Source organism: Camelus ferus, chromosome 11, assembly GCF_009834535.1.
Source record: "Camelus ferus isolate YT-003-E chromosome 11, BCGSAC_Cfer_1.0, whole genome shotgun sequence".
Taxonomy (NCBI): domain Eukaryota; kingdom Metazoa; phylum Chordata; class Mammalia; order Artiodactyla; family Camelidae; genus Camelus; species Camelus ferus.
The window spans coordinates 34671926-34691080 of NC_045706.1; the positions used below are offsets into that span (position 1 = coordinate 34671926).

The 19155-nt window shown below is 44.1% G+C and overlaps 1 protein-coding gene across 6 annotated transcripts in view; it reads left to right on the forward strand.

Moving 5' to 3' along the window:
- The window catches only part of RNLS (renalase, FAD dependent amine oxidase), a 278225-nt gene extending 264120 nt beyond the window's left edge, over positions 1-14105 (forward strand). For 2 of the 6 annotated variants that reach the window (XR_004323910.1, XR_001366586.2), the window contains one exon: positions 2303-6730. The gene's annotated coding sequence lies outside the window, so the exon portion shown is untranslated. Of the gene's footprint in view, positions 1-1245; positions 2096-2302; positions 6731-13931 lie in introns of those variants that run through there. The other 4 variants (XR_004323911.1, XR_004323913.1, XR_004323914.1 and 1 more) reach the window with 4 other exon arrangements.
- Positions 14106-19155: the final 5050 nt, after the last annotated feature.

Genomic DNA, 19155 nt, shown 5'->3' on the forward strand with positions numbered 1-19155 from the left:
TTTCCTGACTCTTCAACCAGTGAAACTTCTTTAGGAAGGAGGAAGACGTGTTTATGGGTGTATGATTCAGTTATTTTATTGGCTGTTTTAAGGTAAAAGAATAAATGTTTATTGTAACAAATCAAAGAGTACAGATCTGGATTTGCAATGAATCACCTTCCTCTTTCTTCTCCCTGTCCCACCCTCTCAAAGTTATCTACGGCAATGGATGGGTGTATAACCTTTCACTTCCACTCCAGACAATGAAAATCCATGGTTTCTAAGATAATATTGTAGACTGAATCACGAAGTAAAATGCACTTCCTCCAGGAAGTCTGGAAGTGTAATTTTTATCATCTTTAGCACAGGAATCCATCTGAGAGTCTCTCCCTGACCCTAGAGTCTACCGCTGCCTCCCCTACATGTCCCACGCCTGAATCCCTCTTCCTAGCTCTCAGTCTCCCAGCCTGACCCCTTCAGAACTAGGCTTCCAGGGTTAACTGGCACTGGTTTTGCTTGGTATGTTCTTGGTTTACCACCCACTTGGCATGCTATCTCCTCATCCTCATGCATAAAAACTGAGTCAGACCCACTCTGTCACCCTAGCCAGCTGCCCCTCAACTTCCACTGAAGGTGTTTTGTGGTGTCTAAGCATGGCTTTATAAGAACTTTAAATTGGAAGTGAAGTCTTGGTAGACACAGCTTTCCATGATATGAACTCTGTGAATCTTCCATTAATCTCTTCCCGCCATTCTCCTGACCCTGTAAGACTGTCTCTTGGGCTCTGTCCTAAAATTGTTTTACAATTGTTTAACTTACACGCACATCACTTCAATTTTGACATCATAATGTGATTTACACAGATTTGAGGCTGCCATCAGGATGAGCTCAGAACTATGTCAGAACCTCTGCTGAGTAAATAAAGAACTGATTTTGAATGTGGGGAATGATGGAGGGTGGAAAAATCACAGAAAGAGACCAGAAACAATACAAGTGCAGTCAGGAAATTTTAGACATCAAACTTTTTTTTTCCAAACACAAAATACCAAAGGTCACTAGTCTCCCACATCAAATACACAGACAATTTTTTTTAAACAAATCCTTTTCAGTCTGAGTCTTGAAATGAGTCTAAAATATGTGATTTTGCAAAGAGGATTCTAGGATAATTTTAAATTTGTTGATTTTGAAAAGTAAAAGAGGGGCTCCTGGGATGGCAGAGGAGGAAAGAAAGCAAATGACACCATGTTTCTTTCCATCTTCATTCAGCACATGAACTTCAACCTATGCAGAGGGATGGACAGCTAAGTAACGGATCCTGAGGTGCAAAATCCCAGAATCACACTCATTTACAGGCCTAACATGCCACCAGAGGGGTCAAGCAGGCTCTAAAACGTGACTTTGCACCTGTTTTTAAAGGGCTAGCGGCCTCCTTTGTACTCAGTTACTGCTGACTGGAGGACCCATCCTTTGCCCAAGAGGCAACTTCTGCATCTATCTTGGCAGCAGTTCAATGAGGGGATGAGGTTTGGCTGAAGGTGGGTGGAATCAGCCTGAAAATGTTCCTTTGCCAATATCGTCCCGTCTGGAAAAAGGTGGGCGGAGATGGAAGGCTTTCGGGCTGAGCTCCCCGCCGACCTTAACTGGAAGTGCTCACACTCTTTCACATCGGCAGCTGTGTCCTCCTCAGGGAGTTGTCCAACTAAATGTGATTTTAAACATCTGTCAGCTAAATCAGAGCTCCAAATTTAGCACTCGGGAACATTATGTGGATTTGTGATGCTCGCTGGAGAACACTGGATCTATAAACCAAGCCCACACGAGACAGCCGGGTGGTACTCCGGCTGATAATTTCATCTATGACACATTTAATTTGCCTGCACATTTATGAACGTTATGTAAAGGGAAAGAGTGACCAGTTCCCTGCAAACAGCTTTCTGAATTGCTGCAAGCTTGGTAGTGAGATGGGAGAGCCTTTACACTGGAACACCGATTGTCTTCCTACCTGATAATTTGTGTGGAAAGAAAGAAAAGAGAGAAGAGAGGGGGCAGAGAGAGAGAGAGGAAGAAAGAAAGAAAAGAAACAGAGATAGAAAGAGAAAGAAAGAAAAGAAAGAAAGAAGGAAAGAAAGAAAGAAAGAAAGAAAGAAAGAAAGAAAGAAAGAAAGAAAGAAAGAAAGAAAGAAAGAAAGAAAGAAAGAAAGAGAAAGAAAGAAGAGAAAAGAAAGAGAGAGAGAGAGAGAGAGAAGAAAGATTGATTGATTGATTCCAATGGGCTCCTTTTGAGTGAATTTCCTGAAACTATTTTCTGCCCTTTCTGGTCCAGCTATAACTTTGCTCCAGTGCACCCATCCTGGAGGAAGGGAAGTTCTGCATGCAGTCATGACTCTCAGTTACCACCTTTGAAGAAGTCAAGCGCAGGAGAACCATCCTTCCTCTCCTTTGGATGGATGAGTCTGAAGAGATGTGCTGCTCTTCGGGAGAACTGTGAAGCCAGGTCTTAAATTCAAAGGCCCTCTCTTTGCTGAGGCAACGCTCCTGGATGATTGGCTAGAAATCCTCAGTGCATATGGGGGTTTGAAACTCATCCTATCAGTTACTGAGATCATGGTGTCCTTGACGGGAGATAAGGTGAGAAATAACCTTGTGATTCAGTGTGAGTTCCCAATAGATGACTTAGCACAGTAGACTAAAACGTGTGAATTTGCTTTGCTAAGGTTAGTGCCAAAGCTCATAGCATCCAAAGTCCATTTCTCCATCAAGCCTCAGAGTTACTTACCCCCTTCACTGAAGTCCCAAGACAGCCTGTCAGTGCCTCTCATCTGGTATTAATGTGTGATGTTGTTAGCGAGTGTCTTAAAATGCCTCTGTGATCTCTAAGGAGGCAGAGATGGCATTTAATTTGGCCTGTATTCCTAAGATTAGGATAGGCCCATAGACTGGACAATGGACATTTTATAGGTAGTGAATAAATGCATGAGGGACTGGCCCTAGTTTGAACGGCTTAAGAGTATACCATCGAGAGGCAAGGAAGGGTGGTTTGGGCGCAGGGTTGATGGCAAAAGGAGAACCCCTGCAAAGGTCCCCTGGATAATCCACACGTGGATAGTGCCTGTGTGCAGGGAACTGACTCAACACAAGTTTCCCTTGGTGTTGGAGACAGGGTAGTCCTGTCAGAGGTACCAAAGGCCAGTGAGGACAGCCAGGAGAATGGGCACAGAGGAGCGCTGCCTTCTACATGGAGTTGTGTTAGGGCGCTGAGCAGGGAGGGTCTCCTGCCTCAAAATGTCTTCCTTCTGCAATTAGAGTATTTGAAATGTATTCCTGGAAGGCATGTTGATTCTTCCCTCTTTTCTTCCCACCTCTCGGATGACACGCTTACCTTGAGAGGCCACATATAGTAATAGTTAAAACCAAAGACTGTTGCACCAGCCAGATCAGGGTTCAAATCCCAGTGCATAATTCACCAAGGTGTATTATCACAGGGATATGACTAAACTTCTCTGAGCTGACTCATTAGGTAGTTTAAATGAGCCGGTGTGAGTAAAGTAGCTAGCACATAGCAAATGTTCAGTGTAGTCGGTAATGGCATCACTTCTATAATTAGTTTGGACTCTCATTAGCAAATGAGTAAGAATGGACCTGGACCTCAGGGAGGTGCCTCTGTCTTGGTCTGTGCATCTGCTCTGTTCTCCTCTCAGCTTCTTCTCTTCTCGGGTCCACATCATTCGCAGAGAAAACCCACCTCTCAATGCCTAAACTGACACATTGCAGATTCAGCTCCCTAAAAAGAGACCAACACAAATCTTTTCCTGGCCTTAATTTCACATTTCTGGGGAGAGACTCCAGTGGACTCACCTTGAGTCTGGTGCTGGCTCTGCTCATCGGCTGTGGCAGGGGTCAGACATCAGTGGAGGCAGGGGTCACAGCGACACGATGGCCCCCTCCTGCTGGAGCCCACTTTATTGGTGGGGAGGCTGACAGAGAGGGAGCGCAGATGGGTGTATAGGGAAGACACCATCATGAGATGTGCAGATGCCTCAAAAGTTTCCTTCAAACTCCTATGATGAAAACGGGACACCTAGAAATGTAAAGAAACACATGAAATGTTCTGTGTGGGGGAAAAAAAAAGACTGCATATACCTCATAGTCATAACTATATTCACTGATAAATGTAAAGATTTGTGGGGAACACAAAGAAATTGTTTTTATGTCACAGTGATGATGTTTTAATGCACCTTGATTTAGTAACCAAACTTTGTTTAATGTGGAAACTCCTCCAAGGATTAATAACCCTTGAACCTTTGCCACCTAACACCTTAGCAAGGATTAGTTGACCACTGGCTGAGCGCCAGGCCCCAGGGGACAGCTCCAGACCTGGAGGGTGGAGGGAGGGAGCAGGAAAGTGCCAAGGGCACGGGGTAAACTTCTTGTTCTTCACAGCGTATGGATACCGAGATCCTTTCTTCCTGGAAAGGCAGAAACCTGGCTTGGAATTCTGAAGCCTCCGTTGCATTTTCATAGAATGGCAGTGAGTTCCAGGCCGGAGACAGGGCAGCTACCAGAAAATGTGTTTGGTAATAAAAAGGCATCAGAAACCTTGTGAAAGGGACCACGTGGTTTTCAGGGCAAGGCTAGTGCCAACTTCCAAAGACCCTACAGGGAAAGCGGCCAAGATGGTGGAGTAAAGACCCTGCAGACATCCTGCAGAAACATCTCCATAGGAACAGATACCCCCACGTCCACCCCGCCAGCGTTGGCGCCCATCAGGAACCCTGTCCCCAGACCCCATTGCTGGACGTGGTGAAGATAACCCAGGAAGAGCCCCTGCATTTGAGCTTTGGCCTCCTGCTTCCTTAGCCTGAATGTCAATGTGCTGCTGCTTCCAGCGTTTCCCCTGGGGATCGGGTAGGACAGCTGGTCACCGTCATGTTAAAGCCAAAGACTTATGGAGCAACCTTAAGAGCATCTTGAGAGCTTAACCCCCACCCCAGAGACAGACCCCTGAGACTCTGGCTGGGACAGTAACCGAGGATCTTAAACACAGCGGGCAAATCATATCTGCAGCCTGAGCTGCAGAGTAGAAATAGTGTCTTTAAAATTGCTCAACTTGGCTGCCCTGAGACGTTGCCCAAATGTTTCCTTAAACACTGCTTTTATCTTCAGTAAAGCTTTATAAGGCCAAAGCTCTAGAAAAATTCACTGCCGCTAAGGACTTTGTGCCAGCATTCAAGGCCCAAGCGTTAGAAGAGTCAGAGTTCTGGAGCTGGAGACCCTTTCTGTCTGTTTCCACAAATGTTGTCTTAACTGCAATCCTTAATATCACCGATGTGTGTAACTTCACCAGTGCTTATCTGTGTCCTCTGGAGTGTAGACTGACAAAGTTATCTAGGTGACACAGTTATAAAGTAGCCATCCATTCATTAAGGCAATCAATGGACTGAGCACCCCACTAGGAACTGAGTATCAAATGGTGAGCTCAGTTCAGTCCTGCCCCACGGCATCCACAGTCCAGTAAGGGGAAGATACCCAAAGAAGCAATGACAGTGTTATGATGGTAAGCGATCATGGGATTAAGGACAGAGTACTTGGCACGTGGACAGAAACTTAACAGGATCTTGAAGGGTCAGAGAGCGAAGACGAGATCTATGGAGTCCTAAAGGAAATAAAGGACGTGGGCAGAGGAAGACGGGAAACAAAACCGGAGTCCCGTGACCCTCCAGCCATGGCCTCTGGCCCACCTCATATCACCAAGCCCGGGGCTGAGATGGGTTTGCCCGAGTCTATACGTCTACGTCGGGAGCTGGATGGTGGGGGAGTCGGACCCACAGAAATGAAAACAAAAGCTCTCCTTCTTCCAGGAATTATTACAACATCTGACCTTCTGATTGACAATTCAGGGAACTGTCTGAACTTTCTGTCAGAACAAGTGAAGTCAATCTGAATAGTTCATCAACTATGTGGAGCACATATTGTGTGCCAGGGAGCAGGGAGTGCCGAATAAATAACTTCTGACAAGACCAGAGGGGGAAGAGAGGGGAGACAGGATAGCGTTCGTGGTGGAGGAAAAAGGAGGTCCTGAGCTGGTGAGGGGCCCCTGCAGCTGCTTATGGCATAAGCTCACGGGCTGATTTTTATCTGACGATTGGTGACTAGCAACCTCATCTCTGCCGAGATGAACAGGGATGGATACACTTGCAAGAGGGGATTCAATTCCAAATAATCAAGCGCGTCTCGCCAGCTGTCTCTGACTTGCTTCAAATGGGGAATAAGTGCTCTCTGTACGGCACGTCGTTGGAAGAGGCTTTACGGGCAAGAAAAAAGCTTAGATGACCCACTTAGATTTCTCCCTGGCCTGTGCCCGAGATTTGACAAAGCTTAACTGAAATATGGAGGGAAGGAATCTTCAAAGGGGGGTTCAGAGATTTAAGTTCCACGAGTATTTGCCCTAACACACAGAGTTAAGTAACAAGAAGATGTCAAACACCAAAATGTGTTGTTTCAGCTTTGTGTATTTGCACATCGCATGTTTGTGTGTACGTGTGTGCGTGCATGCGTGAGCATTGGCGTGGGGGTGTTTGCAGTCTGACTTTTGGTGAATTTAAGATCTCTGTTCACTCTTACCTGATTCAAGAGTGAAGGGGGGAGCTGTCTATTAGGTAGTTACACAACCACCCGATCCATTCTTTGGAACCCCTCATTTATAGAATTTTAGAGCTTATAGACAATAAATGAGAACCTGTTTATTAGCAGGCTTGGCATGTGCTTAGTATCTTTATCAACAATAATGAGCAACGTTTCAGATTTTTCACTTTACACACATAAAGGAACAGAGGGACACAACAACTTGGATGAACTGTTCAAGATCCAAGGCCGCTCGTTCTTTCATGTGTAAATTCATGCAAATACTACTGAGTGCAGACCTGTGCTAGGCGCTGGGTGTGTGGCGCTGGCAAATCCAAGCACTAGAAGGCAGTTATCCAGACCCCCAGGCCAAGGCTTCTCCTTTACATTCTGGAATTTACACGCTAGGTACTGTTTCAGGGAGAGGAATCAGCCTGCCTGCCGTCTTTGTGAGGGGCCGGGCGATCATGGAAGAGTGATCTACTCTCTGGACAGCAAACTATACCTTCCCTCTGACCGTGCAAGCATTTTATTAGCAGAATATGAAGGAAATATTTTAACTTATTGTGAATTTTAGGTTTACAGCTTTTAAAACCATCAACATCGGCAGAATGGAGCAAATCGATGTGCAGTTTGCTCTGATTCTAATAGATTATCGTCTGCTTTGTTATGTCAGAGAGTCTAACTAGTTAACAAACTTATGTGCCTCTTTCATAAATTATATTTTTAGGATGATGGTCTCAATCCATTAAAGTTTGGGTTAATGAATTTATCTGTGGATCATTCCCAGGGAACTCTAAATCAGAGGACACAGATGAGTGGTCCCAGCCAAAGGTTATATTTGGTTTGGCTGGCAGAGTGTTGGCCCACACAGCAGTTTTTAAAATTTTTGAATTACTTCATAACATTTAAAAATCAGGAGACTATTATATACAAGTTAAGAGTCCAGCTTCTCTACAAAATAAGAATGTCTTGAACCAGCAAGCCACATTCTCCCTCACTGACAGCATGAGTTGACTAGGGCTGTTTATAGGGTACCCTTTTTATTTATTTTTTAAAATTAAAAAAAAAAATTTTTAATGGAGGTACTGGGGATTGAACCCAGGACCTCACGCATGCCAAGCACGCACCCCAGGGCAGCCTTTTTAGACAAATCCTGGCCACAGCCCACCTCAGCCCTGCTGTCCTCCGTGACTGCCTGCCTCCCTCACTTACATGCCAGGCTCTGCTGGCACTTGAGGTCATGACCTCTGCCCTCTATCAGGGGTCGACATCTTTACAAAGCTCTGTGGAGGCTCCCAACAATTTTGTCGGGTGTTGAGTGCAAAACGGTTTTGGTGATCATTGGGGAGAGCATAAAACAGGCATTAATTCACTCACCAGGTTCTAGTGGCTACTGGGTCCCAGGCATGTGTGTGCCGAAAAGGAAGGACACTGAGATAAATAAGTCTCGGTCCTTCCAGAAGCCCACGGTCTAGTTAGGGAGAGAGAGATGTAAGTGGTTAGAACAGTTTATCCAAATGTTATGGTGAGTCATGGTAGCAGAAAGGTGGGAGCGACCAATTCTAATCAGGGGAATTTAAGGAATTTTAATAGAGAAAATAACTGAACTGAATGTTCAGGGCCCAGCTAGGAAAACAGAAAACATTCTGGGGAAAATGAAGCAGTTTCATACTGTAAATTGGTAACCCAGATATGGTGGTTTTAAAACATGAACCCCAAATTCTTTGACTTTTCTCCCACTGAGGGATGTGTCCCTGCCCACTGCCAGCATCCCCATTTGCATCTGGGTGAACTGTTAGTGACTATTTCCACTAATAGACGAGGAGGAGAGTGGTGCTGGAGGCCTTGAGAGGCTGGGACAGGGAAGGGAGCTTCCGCTCATTGCTAGACGGAGCACTCTCTTCTGGAGCCCTGAGCCATCCCATAAGCCAACTGACCGCTCTGAAATTCTCACACTGTGAAGTCAACCCACGTGTCAAGCCATGTGTGGGTTCTCTAGTCAGCAGTCCTAGCCTTTGAGTCATCCCAGCCCAGGCACCAGACGTGTGAGTAAATAACCTTCGGATGATTCCAGCTCCCAGGTGTCACATTGCCTTCAGTCTTTGAGTTTTCTCAACTGGAGCCCAGGCATTGTGGACAAGAGATAAACCACCTTGCCTGTGCCCTGTCCAAATTCCTGACCCACGAAGTGGCTGTTTGAAGCCACTGAATTTTGGGGTAATTGATACATGGAAATAGTGATCAGACCTATAGGTTATGGAATTGCTAAGAAGCCAAATAAGACGGGGAAGCAACCCATAGGTCAGTAGCTGCAGGAAACACAGTGCTACCATCTCTAGGCTAGAGGGACAAAGAGAACAGTTGGTATTAGTGAGACCCAGGGTGCAGGGTCACTTGATGTTAGAACCGTGGTGGACCTTCTTCCTAGAGGGGGCAATGATTCTACCTATTACAAGAATTTCTTGTGATGCTTAACTTATGGATCAGTTTGACTGGGCTAAGGGATGCCCAGCTAACTGGTAAAGCATTATTTCTGGACATGTCTGTGAGAGTGCTTTTGGAAGGGGTTAGCATTTGAAGCAGCAGCTGAGTAAAGAAGATTGCCCTCGTTGCTGTAGGCAGGCATCATCCAGAAGGCCTGAATAGAACAAAAAAGATGGAGGAAGGGCAAATTCACCCTCTTTGCCTCAGTTGAGACAGCTACCTTCTCCTGCCCTTGGAAGTCAGCACTCCTGGTTGTTAGGCTCTCAGGCTCAGACCGGAACTCACACCATTACCTCCCCGGTTCTCGGGCCTTCAGACTTGGAACAAATTATACCACCAGCTTTCCTGGGTCTCCAGCTAACAGATGGCAGATTGTGGGACTTCTTGGCTTCCAAAACCGCATGACCCAATTCCTATAGTAAATCTTTCTATCTATCTATCTATCTATCTATCTATCTATCTATCTATCTATCTATCTTATTGATTCTGTTTTTCTGGAGAACCCCAAATATCACATATACCATGTAGCATGTTTTAACATACTTCACTTAATCCTTGCTACAACCCTATGAGGGAGGTGATGTTACTGCCCCCATTTTACAGATGAGAAGATTGAGGCTCAGCAAGGATAGCTGGCCCAAGATCACACAGTAGATGGCAGGCCAGGGACTCCATGCCAAGCCTGTCCAGCTCTGCTCTTCAGTTCTACAAACTCACCATGTTCTTCCTCCCTTCAGGCCTACATTAACATTATTCCTTCTGCTTTTTATCCACTTTTCCCTTAGTCGACTGGTTACCTTCTACTCATCCATCAAATTCAACTTACATGTCCCTTAGGGAAGCCTTCTCTGATCCCACAGATGAGGCCAAGTAGTTCCATTATGCTTGTAATTATGCTTGATCATGTGTGTGCATTTCTGTCTTTTCTCAGAATAAAATCCCCTGTCTTTATTGGGGCCCTGAATCAACCAGCCGCTGCCCCTCTCCAGCCTCATCTCTCTCTCCACTGTCCCCCTTGCTTTCCTCACTCTGGCCATACTCACCTTCTTTCAGTAACTTGAAGTCATCAGGCTCTTCCTGACCTCAGGACCTTTGCACACATCTTTCCTCTAGCATGGCTTTCTCACTTTTTTTACTTATTAATTCTTCAGGCCCCAGCTTACCTATGCCACTCAAAAATGAGTTAGGGCCTTCATGACACCCTGTAGCGGTACCCCATATTTCTCCTTTGTGGCACTGATCGTGGTTATAATTACACAATTTTTAGGGTGCTTCCATGCTTAATTACCGTCTCTGCCGTGATGCCAAATCCCATCACTGCAGAGCATGTTTGGTAGCAACTCAATTGCTACTAAATTAATTAAAGCATAGTGCGTGAGCTGGCCCTGAGTGTGGATCTGAGGACATGGGAAACGCTCGCATGGCTTCTGTTTAGAGATACTGGAAAACTGGAAAGTGGCTTTGCCTCTGATGTTCAGAAGAAGATCACCAGTCCTTCATGAACACCATTGGTCAAAATCAGAGACACTGGACGAACCACATTTCTTAAAGAGAGAGCCATGGTAGAAGAGGCTAAGGACACCTGTTTGGGGTAGCTCATCTTGTTTCTCAGCACTGATAAGCTCAGCCTCCAAAATGAACGAACAAACAAACAAGCAAAGAAACACACTAGGGTGGGCGCTCTGGACTGGTGACTCTCAGTGTTCAGTGTGCATCAGAATCACTCAGGCTTCATCTGGGTTTCATCCTGGAGATTCCCCATCAGTACTTCTGGAGTAGAGCCTGGCAAGTTGCATTTCCAGCACCCTCCCACCAGGAGATTGGGTGCTGATCTGGACCACACTGGGAGAAGCAGTGGTGAAGGGTTCTCAGACTTTGGTTGTATTCATCAGCACCTGAAGCCCAGGGTCGTTAGACTAGGATAGAGCCTGGAGCTCTGTATTTTTACTATGTCACACTGAAGTTTTGGAAGCACTGGCTTTCAAACTTGGCTGCACATTGGAATCACCTGGGGAGTTTTAAAAGCTACTAATAATGGCAGGGGCTCACCCCTGGAGATGCTGATTTTATTGACTGGGATTAGAAGGTTTCAAACCCCCTAAGTGATTTGAATGCATGTGAAAGCTGGAGAACTCTTGACCAAGAGCCATGGTTCTCAAACTTCAGTGGCCTCAGAGTCACCCAGAAGGTCTTTGAAACCGTGGAATACTAGGCAGCACCTTCTGTTCCTGATTTGGTAGGTCCATGTTGGGGACTAGGAATGTGCATTCCTAACAAGTTCCCAGGGGTTGGTGATGTTGCTGATCTAGGGACCACACTTTGAGAACCACCCTTCTAGGGAAGCAGAATAGAGAAAATTGACCAGGCCTGTGCATCTCAGATTTGAGTGTGCATAGAAATCACTGAAGAGCTTGTTATAATACATGTTCTGGCTGTGGCAGGGTTTAGGGGTAGGGATGGGGAGTAAGGAGTTGCAAGATTCTGCACTTCTAACAAGGTGATGCCATTGCTGCTCATCCACAGGCCGTAAAGCTGGTAGCCAGATCTGGATTGTTTGGGTCCTCATCCTGGGGCAGCATGGAGCCCAAGCCAAGGCAATTTTTCTAGTGATGCTTCCTTGGGCCATGCCATGGGCTTTGTGTCCACAGCCCCAGGTATTAATAAAAAGATCCTTTGCACACTTTTGTTCTCTCTCTGTATATCTCCCTCAGTGTCTGTACGGAAAGGAGGCTGATTGAGAACAGGATTCGGGTGTTCCTATGTCCCTGCTCCCAACAACCATCTTACAACAAACAATACAAATGATAGTTAATTGGGTCAACTGCTTACCATTTTTGCCTTATTACCATAGAGTAAAAAAAAAAAAAATTAGTCAAAACACATGTCATATGAGCTTGTGTGAGCTTTATTTGATTACAACAGTAACCTCCATTCTATGCTAACCTTCATGGCTGGTTACACATGTGAAATGGTTGTCTGCTCACAACTTAAAAACATCAGAGGGAACTCGGGGCATTAGAGACATGGCAAATTATCCATTGTGTCTATTTCCTGCAGCAAGGATTGGTTAAAGCTGTGATTACTATTTTAGGGGCCTCTATCTTCCTACCCTCTTTACTTCCAATGTCCTATATGGGAGGAGAGGGGAAGGAAAAAGAAGAGGAAAAAAAGGGACTTACATAAATGTGATACATCTGTTATATTACCTACCTTACACACTGGATGTGTTTAAAAACAAAAACAAAAACAAAAGCAAAAACAAAAGCTCTGAATTCAGAGCAATTGCTGCAGATCACACATCCCTGATGGTACGGCGATCTTCCTAGTGGGGCAGCCAGAACTAGTGCAGGATGCAGTTTAGCGTGTACTGTGCATTTATTTATGGTGCAACACATCATCAAACAACACTTCACAGGCTCTAAGCTGGCAAACCAGAGGGCTTTGAAGAGAAATAATGAGCTGAGAGGTTCATGACATGCTATTAAAAAGGTTGTGATTGGATTTGGAAAATCAGATGGGTCTCCCAGGGAAGGGATCATTTCTGAGCCATCGCACTTAGAATATTTTTGAGCTCCAGAACAGATATTTATGAGAGGAGAGAGTTGTTTTTGTCTCCATTCCAGGTCCTGACTCTGATGTACAGCGGGGAAGCCGCTTTGCACTGCAGACCTGAAGCTCTGGAACATCCATGATGTCACCTTTTCCGACTGATCTGCTACCACTGCACAGAGGCGCACTCTTAGCGCTGTGATGTTTTAGCTTAATTCTCCCACATGTGGGTTGCAATTCCAGCCAAAACAAAGTCGGCAGGGGATTTTACAGCCACTGAATTGCTGTAAAGGTGCTGCCGGCCGGCTCAGTGAGATCAGGGAGATGAGGTTAGGGTGCCGTATGTTATGAACAAAAAGACAAGGAGAAAGACAAGGCACCAGGACAGTGAGATTTGGGGCTGCCTGGTGTGCAATTTCCAAATCAAGCCTTTAGTCTTCCAGTCAGTGATTTGATGCTCTGGGTTTTCACCTTTGAGATTTTCAGTGCTTTTCCGGCAGATGTGATGGGAGAAAGTGCCCTGTTCTGAGTGGGGAACTGTAGATGGAATCCCTGTCACTCAGTTAGAAAGGAGACATTTCAGGGTATGAGCTCATGAAAGAGAAGTGTTCTGAAATGGGGGCAGGGGGGAAGTATAGGCACACAGCAACACATAACTAGGCAGCAAAGGATGAATTTGTGGTTAAGCCATTTTTCCCATGGCAGATAACACTTTAACACTGTGAATCCCAGAGCCCTCCTGCTCGCACACAGCAGGAAAAGGTAGCTCTGTGGCTGCCACCCTAAAGCCAGGCTGCACCAGAGGTGGGAGCAGGAAGGTCTCGCCACACGTGATCACCGAGCTCTTCAACTTGAGATCGCGCGCTGTGATTCCTTCTCTTCTCCCCGCCAGCAACGTCGTGATATAAACACTGAAACCCTGCTCCCAGATCTTTTGAACTGAATGAACAATGGGGCAGAGCAATCACACCCTGAAAGACTACTTGTGATCATTAGGAGGAAAAAAGAGGGGAGCGGGATAAGTAAACAGATGCAAATAACTAGTTTCTTCTTCTGCTTTCTTCTCGAAAGTCACAAGAATGATGGTACCTTTTCAAACTGGCTCCAACCAAACTCTGAAATGTACAAGTATTTGTTTCCTACGGGCAAAGCTGTTCCTTTTTTTTCCCCCTCTGCTTTTTTCTTTCACTGTGGGAAAATGAACTTCTTTTCAGTCACCCCTGACATCTGACCACTCGACTGATCACGAGGACACTGTGGTAAACCACAGCTCAGCTTGAAATTATCTCTTTTAGGCACAGTTCCTGTATTTTGGATGGCACCGTCCCTGGCTGCCCAGCTTCGACTTTCCTCTTTGGGAGTTCCATTTTCGCTTTCCTCCATCTACTCAAAGCCAGTGGTCCCTCTCTTAAGTCTTTCGATAGGACTCAGCCTCAAAATAAGCTGAATACAAAAAAAAAAAAAAAAAAAAGAGAAGAAGAAGAAGAAGAAGACACCAGTTTTCCTAGTCCATGCCCCCAAAGTGGCCCATTTTTACATTGTGTCCTTCTTTTTAAGGGGGAGGGGAGGGCACAGGGAGCATGAAAACTTTAAACATCCTGGAAAGGAAATGGAAAAATAAAAAGCCAACCCTCCTGATTAATATCAGAATGATCCAACAGGGTTTACACATAGTCCTTCTGTTTGAATCATCTTGTTTTTTGTAGTTGTTTTACACCTCCAGGATCCTGCCATCTGCCCACTGTAAAGAAACGCAGAAAAGCATTCTGAAAACAATGCTGGAAGGAGATCTTTTTGAACAAACCCAAGAGATGGACTTTTCTGCACCCTTCTGGTTCCCACAGCACTCCCAGGGGGAAGGCACTGTGGGGTGGCCCCAGAGTTCATGCAGTGGGGCACTCGTCTCAATAACCTCCCCCTCCTTCTTGTGCTTGGTCATGCCCTCAGGGTGACAGGAGAGGACTTAGTGTGCACATCAGGCCGCCCTCTTGGCTGAGGAAGGAGGAGGAGGAAGGGTGGGCAGCTCCCTGGGCAGTTATGTCCTACTCAGATCTGGTGTGTGTCACTGCAGTATAGGTCAGCCTTTGCTGGACACAGCCAGGGACCCCAAAACACACCCGGCTTCATCCCACCTCACTCTCTTCCTGCCCAAGAGTTAACAGTCCCAGAGAACACGGGGAGGCCATCAGGACAGACAAAAGCGGTCTTTCCTTTTGCTCGCAAATGCCTGGGAAATCTAAAGCTTAGCAAAGGCTTTATCAGTCCTGGGGTTGGGCCAAGGAGCAGGCTGAAGTTCAGCTGGCCAGGCCCCGCGCAGCTGCTGGCTATCCACGCTTCCCCTGGGACTTTTCCGCAGCCCCTGATTTAGACCGCTGAGGGGGTGGGTAATGTGCACGTAGCTGCCCAGGGTGATTGGAGGCACAAAGTGACTTTCAATTACCTAGCAGTTTAGGTGGAGGCAGCGAGTGCAGGAAAGAGTTTCTTTCCACTAGCAAAATGAGGTGTCAGTTCAAGAGATGCTGACCTCGCGGAGAGGTTTTTACTTTAAAGGTGTATTGGCAAATGCTTTCGGCTGAACATTTAGGCTTGGTGACTTGACTTTCCCCCAAGGTTCATCGAGGGATAAAGATATTACATGAATTGGATTTTTCTTGTGAATTAAAACATCGATGGCCTGATTTGGGGTAATGAGCGTTGCCAAGTTAATGCTGAGCAGGCAGAAAGGAGGGCTAGGACTAATGCTTTGCCTTCAGGGCAAGGCAAAAAATGTTCACAAAAGAGCGTCATTCCACCGATTGTTCAAGGTCACCAGACTGTGCGTGCTCAAAGTGGGACTCAAGACTCCCAAATCCCAGTGTCTGATTAATTGTCCTTTGACTAAAACAATGAAAATAAAATGGATTAGCAAAGGTATTGCTCCAGGCCAAAAAGTTCAGAAAGAAAATAGAGCCTCAAGGAAAGTAGGATTTTCTTTAATTAGGCTGACGTTGAATGCCTCAGGAATAATGCTGTAAATGTGAAGTGGTCATTTGCACAGTAGGTATATTTGTGATTTTTTTTTTCTCATGCCAGTTAAATGTATCACTGTGTCCCAGGCACTGGACAAGGCACCGTCCCCACATTTTGGGATTTAACCCTCATAAGAACCTGGTGGGTCACATATCTTTACCACTCTTTTACTGATGAGCCTGAAACTGATTAAAGTTTTTCTTGATATGTAAGTGGTAGAACTGGGGTTCAAATCTAGGTTTCCCTACTTCCATGTTTCAGACCCACTTAACAACCTCTTTTAAGTAGCATCTTATTTTGTGTATTCGTATCTGCTACAAAGTAGAAGTTCCTAGATGAGAAAAACTATGAGCTGAAATGGAGGTTTCTTTGAATTACCTACTTGCAATATTTTGCCCAAATCTGAAGGTAATGGGGTTGATCATAAAACATTAGCATCCCTTTTAATTAAATAGTGCACACATTTTAAAATAAATTCTCTGTGAGGAAGATAATATATACCCTGATATTTGAAATGCATTGAGATGTCCAGACATAAGATAGTTTGGATCTTATAAGAGGAAAATATTGGCTCAAAAAGTGGGAAAGTTGAATGAATAGATGGAGCACAAGGGATTTTTAGGGCAATAAAATTATTCTGTATGATACTATAGTGGTGGCTACATGTCATTATGCGTTTGTCAAAACCGATAGAATGTACAACATCAAGAGTGAGCTCTAATGTAAACTATGGACTTTGGTTGATAATAATGTGTCCATGTTGGTTCATCGATTGTACCAAATATGCCGCACTGATGAGGGATGTTGAGGGTAGAGGAGTAGAGGAGTATATACATGTAGGTGGGGAGGGCTATGTGCGAACTCTGTATTTTCTGCTCCGTTCTGCTGTGAACCTGAAATTGCTCTAAAGAAATAAAATCTATTAATAAAAGAAACAAACAAACAAAAAGTTGGGAAGTTAAAGATGTTAGCACATGGGTGATTCATTGCTAAGTGCATGTTGACAAAGCAGGAAAAGTGAGGTTAATTTAGTCAGCATCTTAGTTGAAGAATGTGGGTGCCACCGTTTCTTAAAATAGAGGAAAAAGACATAGTATCATCTTTTCTCGATCTTTTTCTTTTTGAATAAAAAGGGAAAGATATGGGGATAGGAAAAAGAAGTTAAAAGTGGTGATAATAATAAAGATGAAAAATCTATTGCACCTGCCCTCAGGGATCTGCTGTGGAGGCAGACAGATAAAAACAACACTATGATAGATGAAAAACTAGGAATATGTACAAGGCACAAAAATAGGGCAGAGGAGGATGTCATTACCTACACAGGGAAGGAAAGGGTCAGGGAAGGCTTCACAAAGGAGGAGAACTTGAGCTGGAGTTTAAAGATATTGACTAAGCAGATAATGGAAGAAAAGAGCAAAGTCCTTACAGAGGCACAGAGCATGAAATGAGCTGACATTTGGGGGCCTAGAAGGAATCTGATATTGCTGGAGGGGAGAGCAGACGGGCTAAGTGTGGAGAGGGGCACGGGTGCAGTAGTTAGGAGGCCAGGGCTTGGAAGTGGTGCGGTGAGCCACTGGTGGGTTTTCAAAAGTGGATTTGAGTTTCCAAAAAATTACTCTTGTGGTAATGTCCAGAAGGAATGGTCGGTCATCTGATCAACAAAATGAAAAGCTGGTTGTTTCAAAAAGTAATTAGATAGACAAACTCCTGCATGATTGATTTTTTTTAAGAGGCAGAAATAAACCGTACTGGATATGAAAAGGTACATTGAAGCAGAAGAAGTAAATATTTTAAAATCATAAGAGAATCACATAAACAGCTTTAGACCAACATACTTGACAACTTAGATAGACCATACAATTTTTAGAAAGCATAAACTATGGAAATTAACTTGAAAAGGAATTGACACTGAATAAACCTATAACCAGGAAGGGAAAAAAAATTAACTTGACAGTCAAACGTATACCACACTCGTTCCAGAAAGTGTCGTGGACAATTTTTTCCAAAACTTCAAAGGAGAAGTAATAATCTCTAACAAATAACCATTCTAGGGAATAGAAAATGAGGGACTATTCCACCACACATTTTATAAAGCCATTATAATCCTGTTATCAAAGTCAGACAAGGACAAAATAAGAATCAATCTCACATATGAACGCAGAAGCAAAAATACTAAGCAAATATAAGGAAGAAATCCAAAGAGAGTATGTATATAAATAAATATCATGTAAAATACATTTTATATAGCATGCAAAAATTTCTTAGCATTCATATAATTGATCACATTGGCATATTACAATAGATAGTGGGAAACAGTAAAATTCTATACTTATTCATAATTTTTTATTAAATTTTTTAAATTGAAGTATACTCAGTTACAATATGTCAATTTCTGGTGCACAGCACAATGTCCCAGTCATGAATATACATACATATATTTTTTTCAAATTCTTTTTCATTAAAGGTTATTATAAGATTTATTCATAATTTTAAAAATATATTTGTCAACAGATTTGACTTACCACTCCATGACTTACTAATTATTACATTTTAATTCAGGTAAAGATAATCTAGGCTGTGTACAAAAAAAGGAAAAGAACGGATGAGAAGAGGAAAGAGAATGGAGGCAGGGAATGATTGGGAGGTCATTGTGGCAAATTCAGGTATAAGACTCAGACTTCGGAGGCTGGAGAAAAGTCCCGATGGTGGAGGCAGAGGGGAGGGCGGATTTCAGCATCAGTCTAAGACGACTGATAGAAGCTGATGATTGACTGGATGTGAGAGGAGGGCTGTAATGAGGGGACAGGAGTCTATGAGTCCCAGCTTTCTGGACATCAAAATTGAAAACACAGTTTGAGCGTTGGTCTGAAATTAGCAAGACCTTCTCGCATGAGGGGAAACTCACTAAGAGAACTGAGTGCCAGCAGCCTGAGAAAGAACTTTGCCATCACTAGATTCCAATTAATATTAGGAGAGAGAGAGAGAGAAGCATTACCTGCTTTTGAAGCCCAAACCAGGACTGGGCCTGGCAAAGTCGCCACTTGATTAATGTTTACTGAACCAGGCCAAAGCTACCAGCAATGTATAGAGTGTGTGAATGAGTAAGGAGCTGAGGCTTTGGGTGCCCAGCATCACAGCCAGTAAGAAAAAATAGAACTTATCTTGGAAGTACATAGTAAAGCTAGGGTTAAGAAGTGCCTAACCATGGTAGTATCAGTGAGACAAATATTTTTAACATTGAAAAAGGAACAACTTTGCTGTACACCTGAAACTAACATTGTAAATCAACTACACTTCAATAAAATTTTTTTTTTAAAAAAAGAGAAAGAAAATGAAGCAAAGAGGGAAAGTTATTTCTATTTTCTTAAATCTTGCTCTATCATATATTTTGTTATGTTTCTGTAAACAGTTATTACATTTTTGCATTAAAAGTTCAGCTTTGTTCATGACAGATTTAACCTTTCTAGAAAATCACAAAATGTGATATTTCGGTTCTCAGTGATCCCCAGG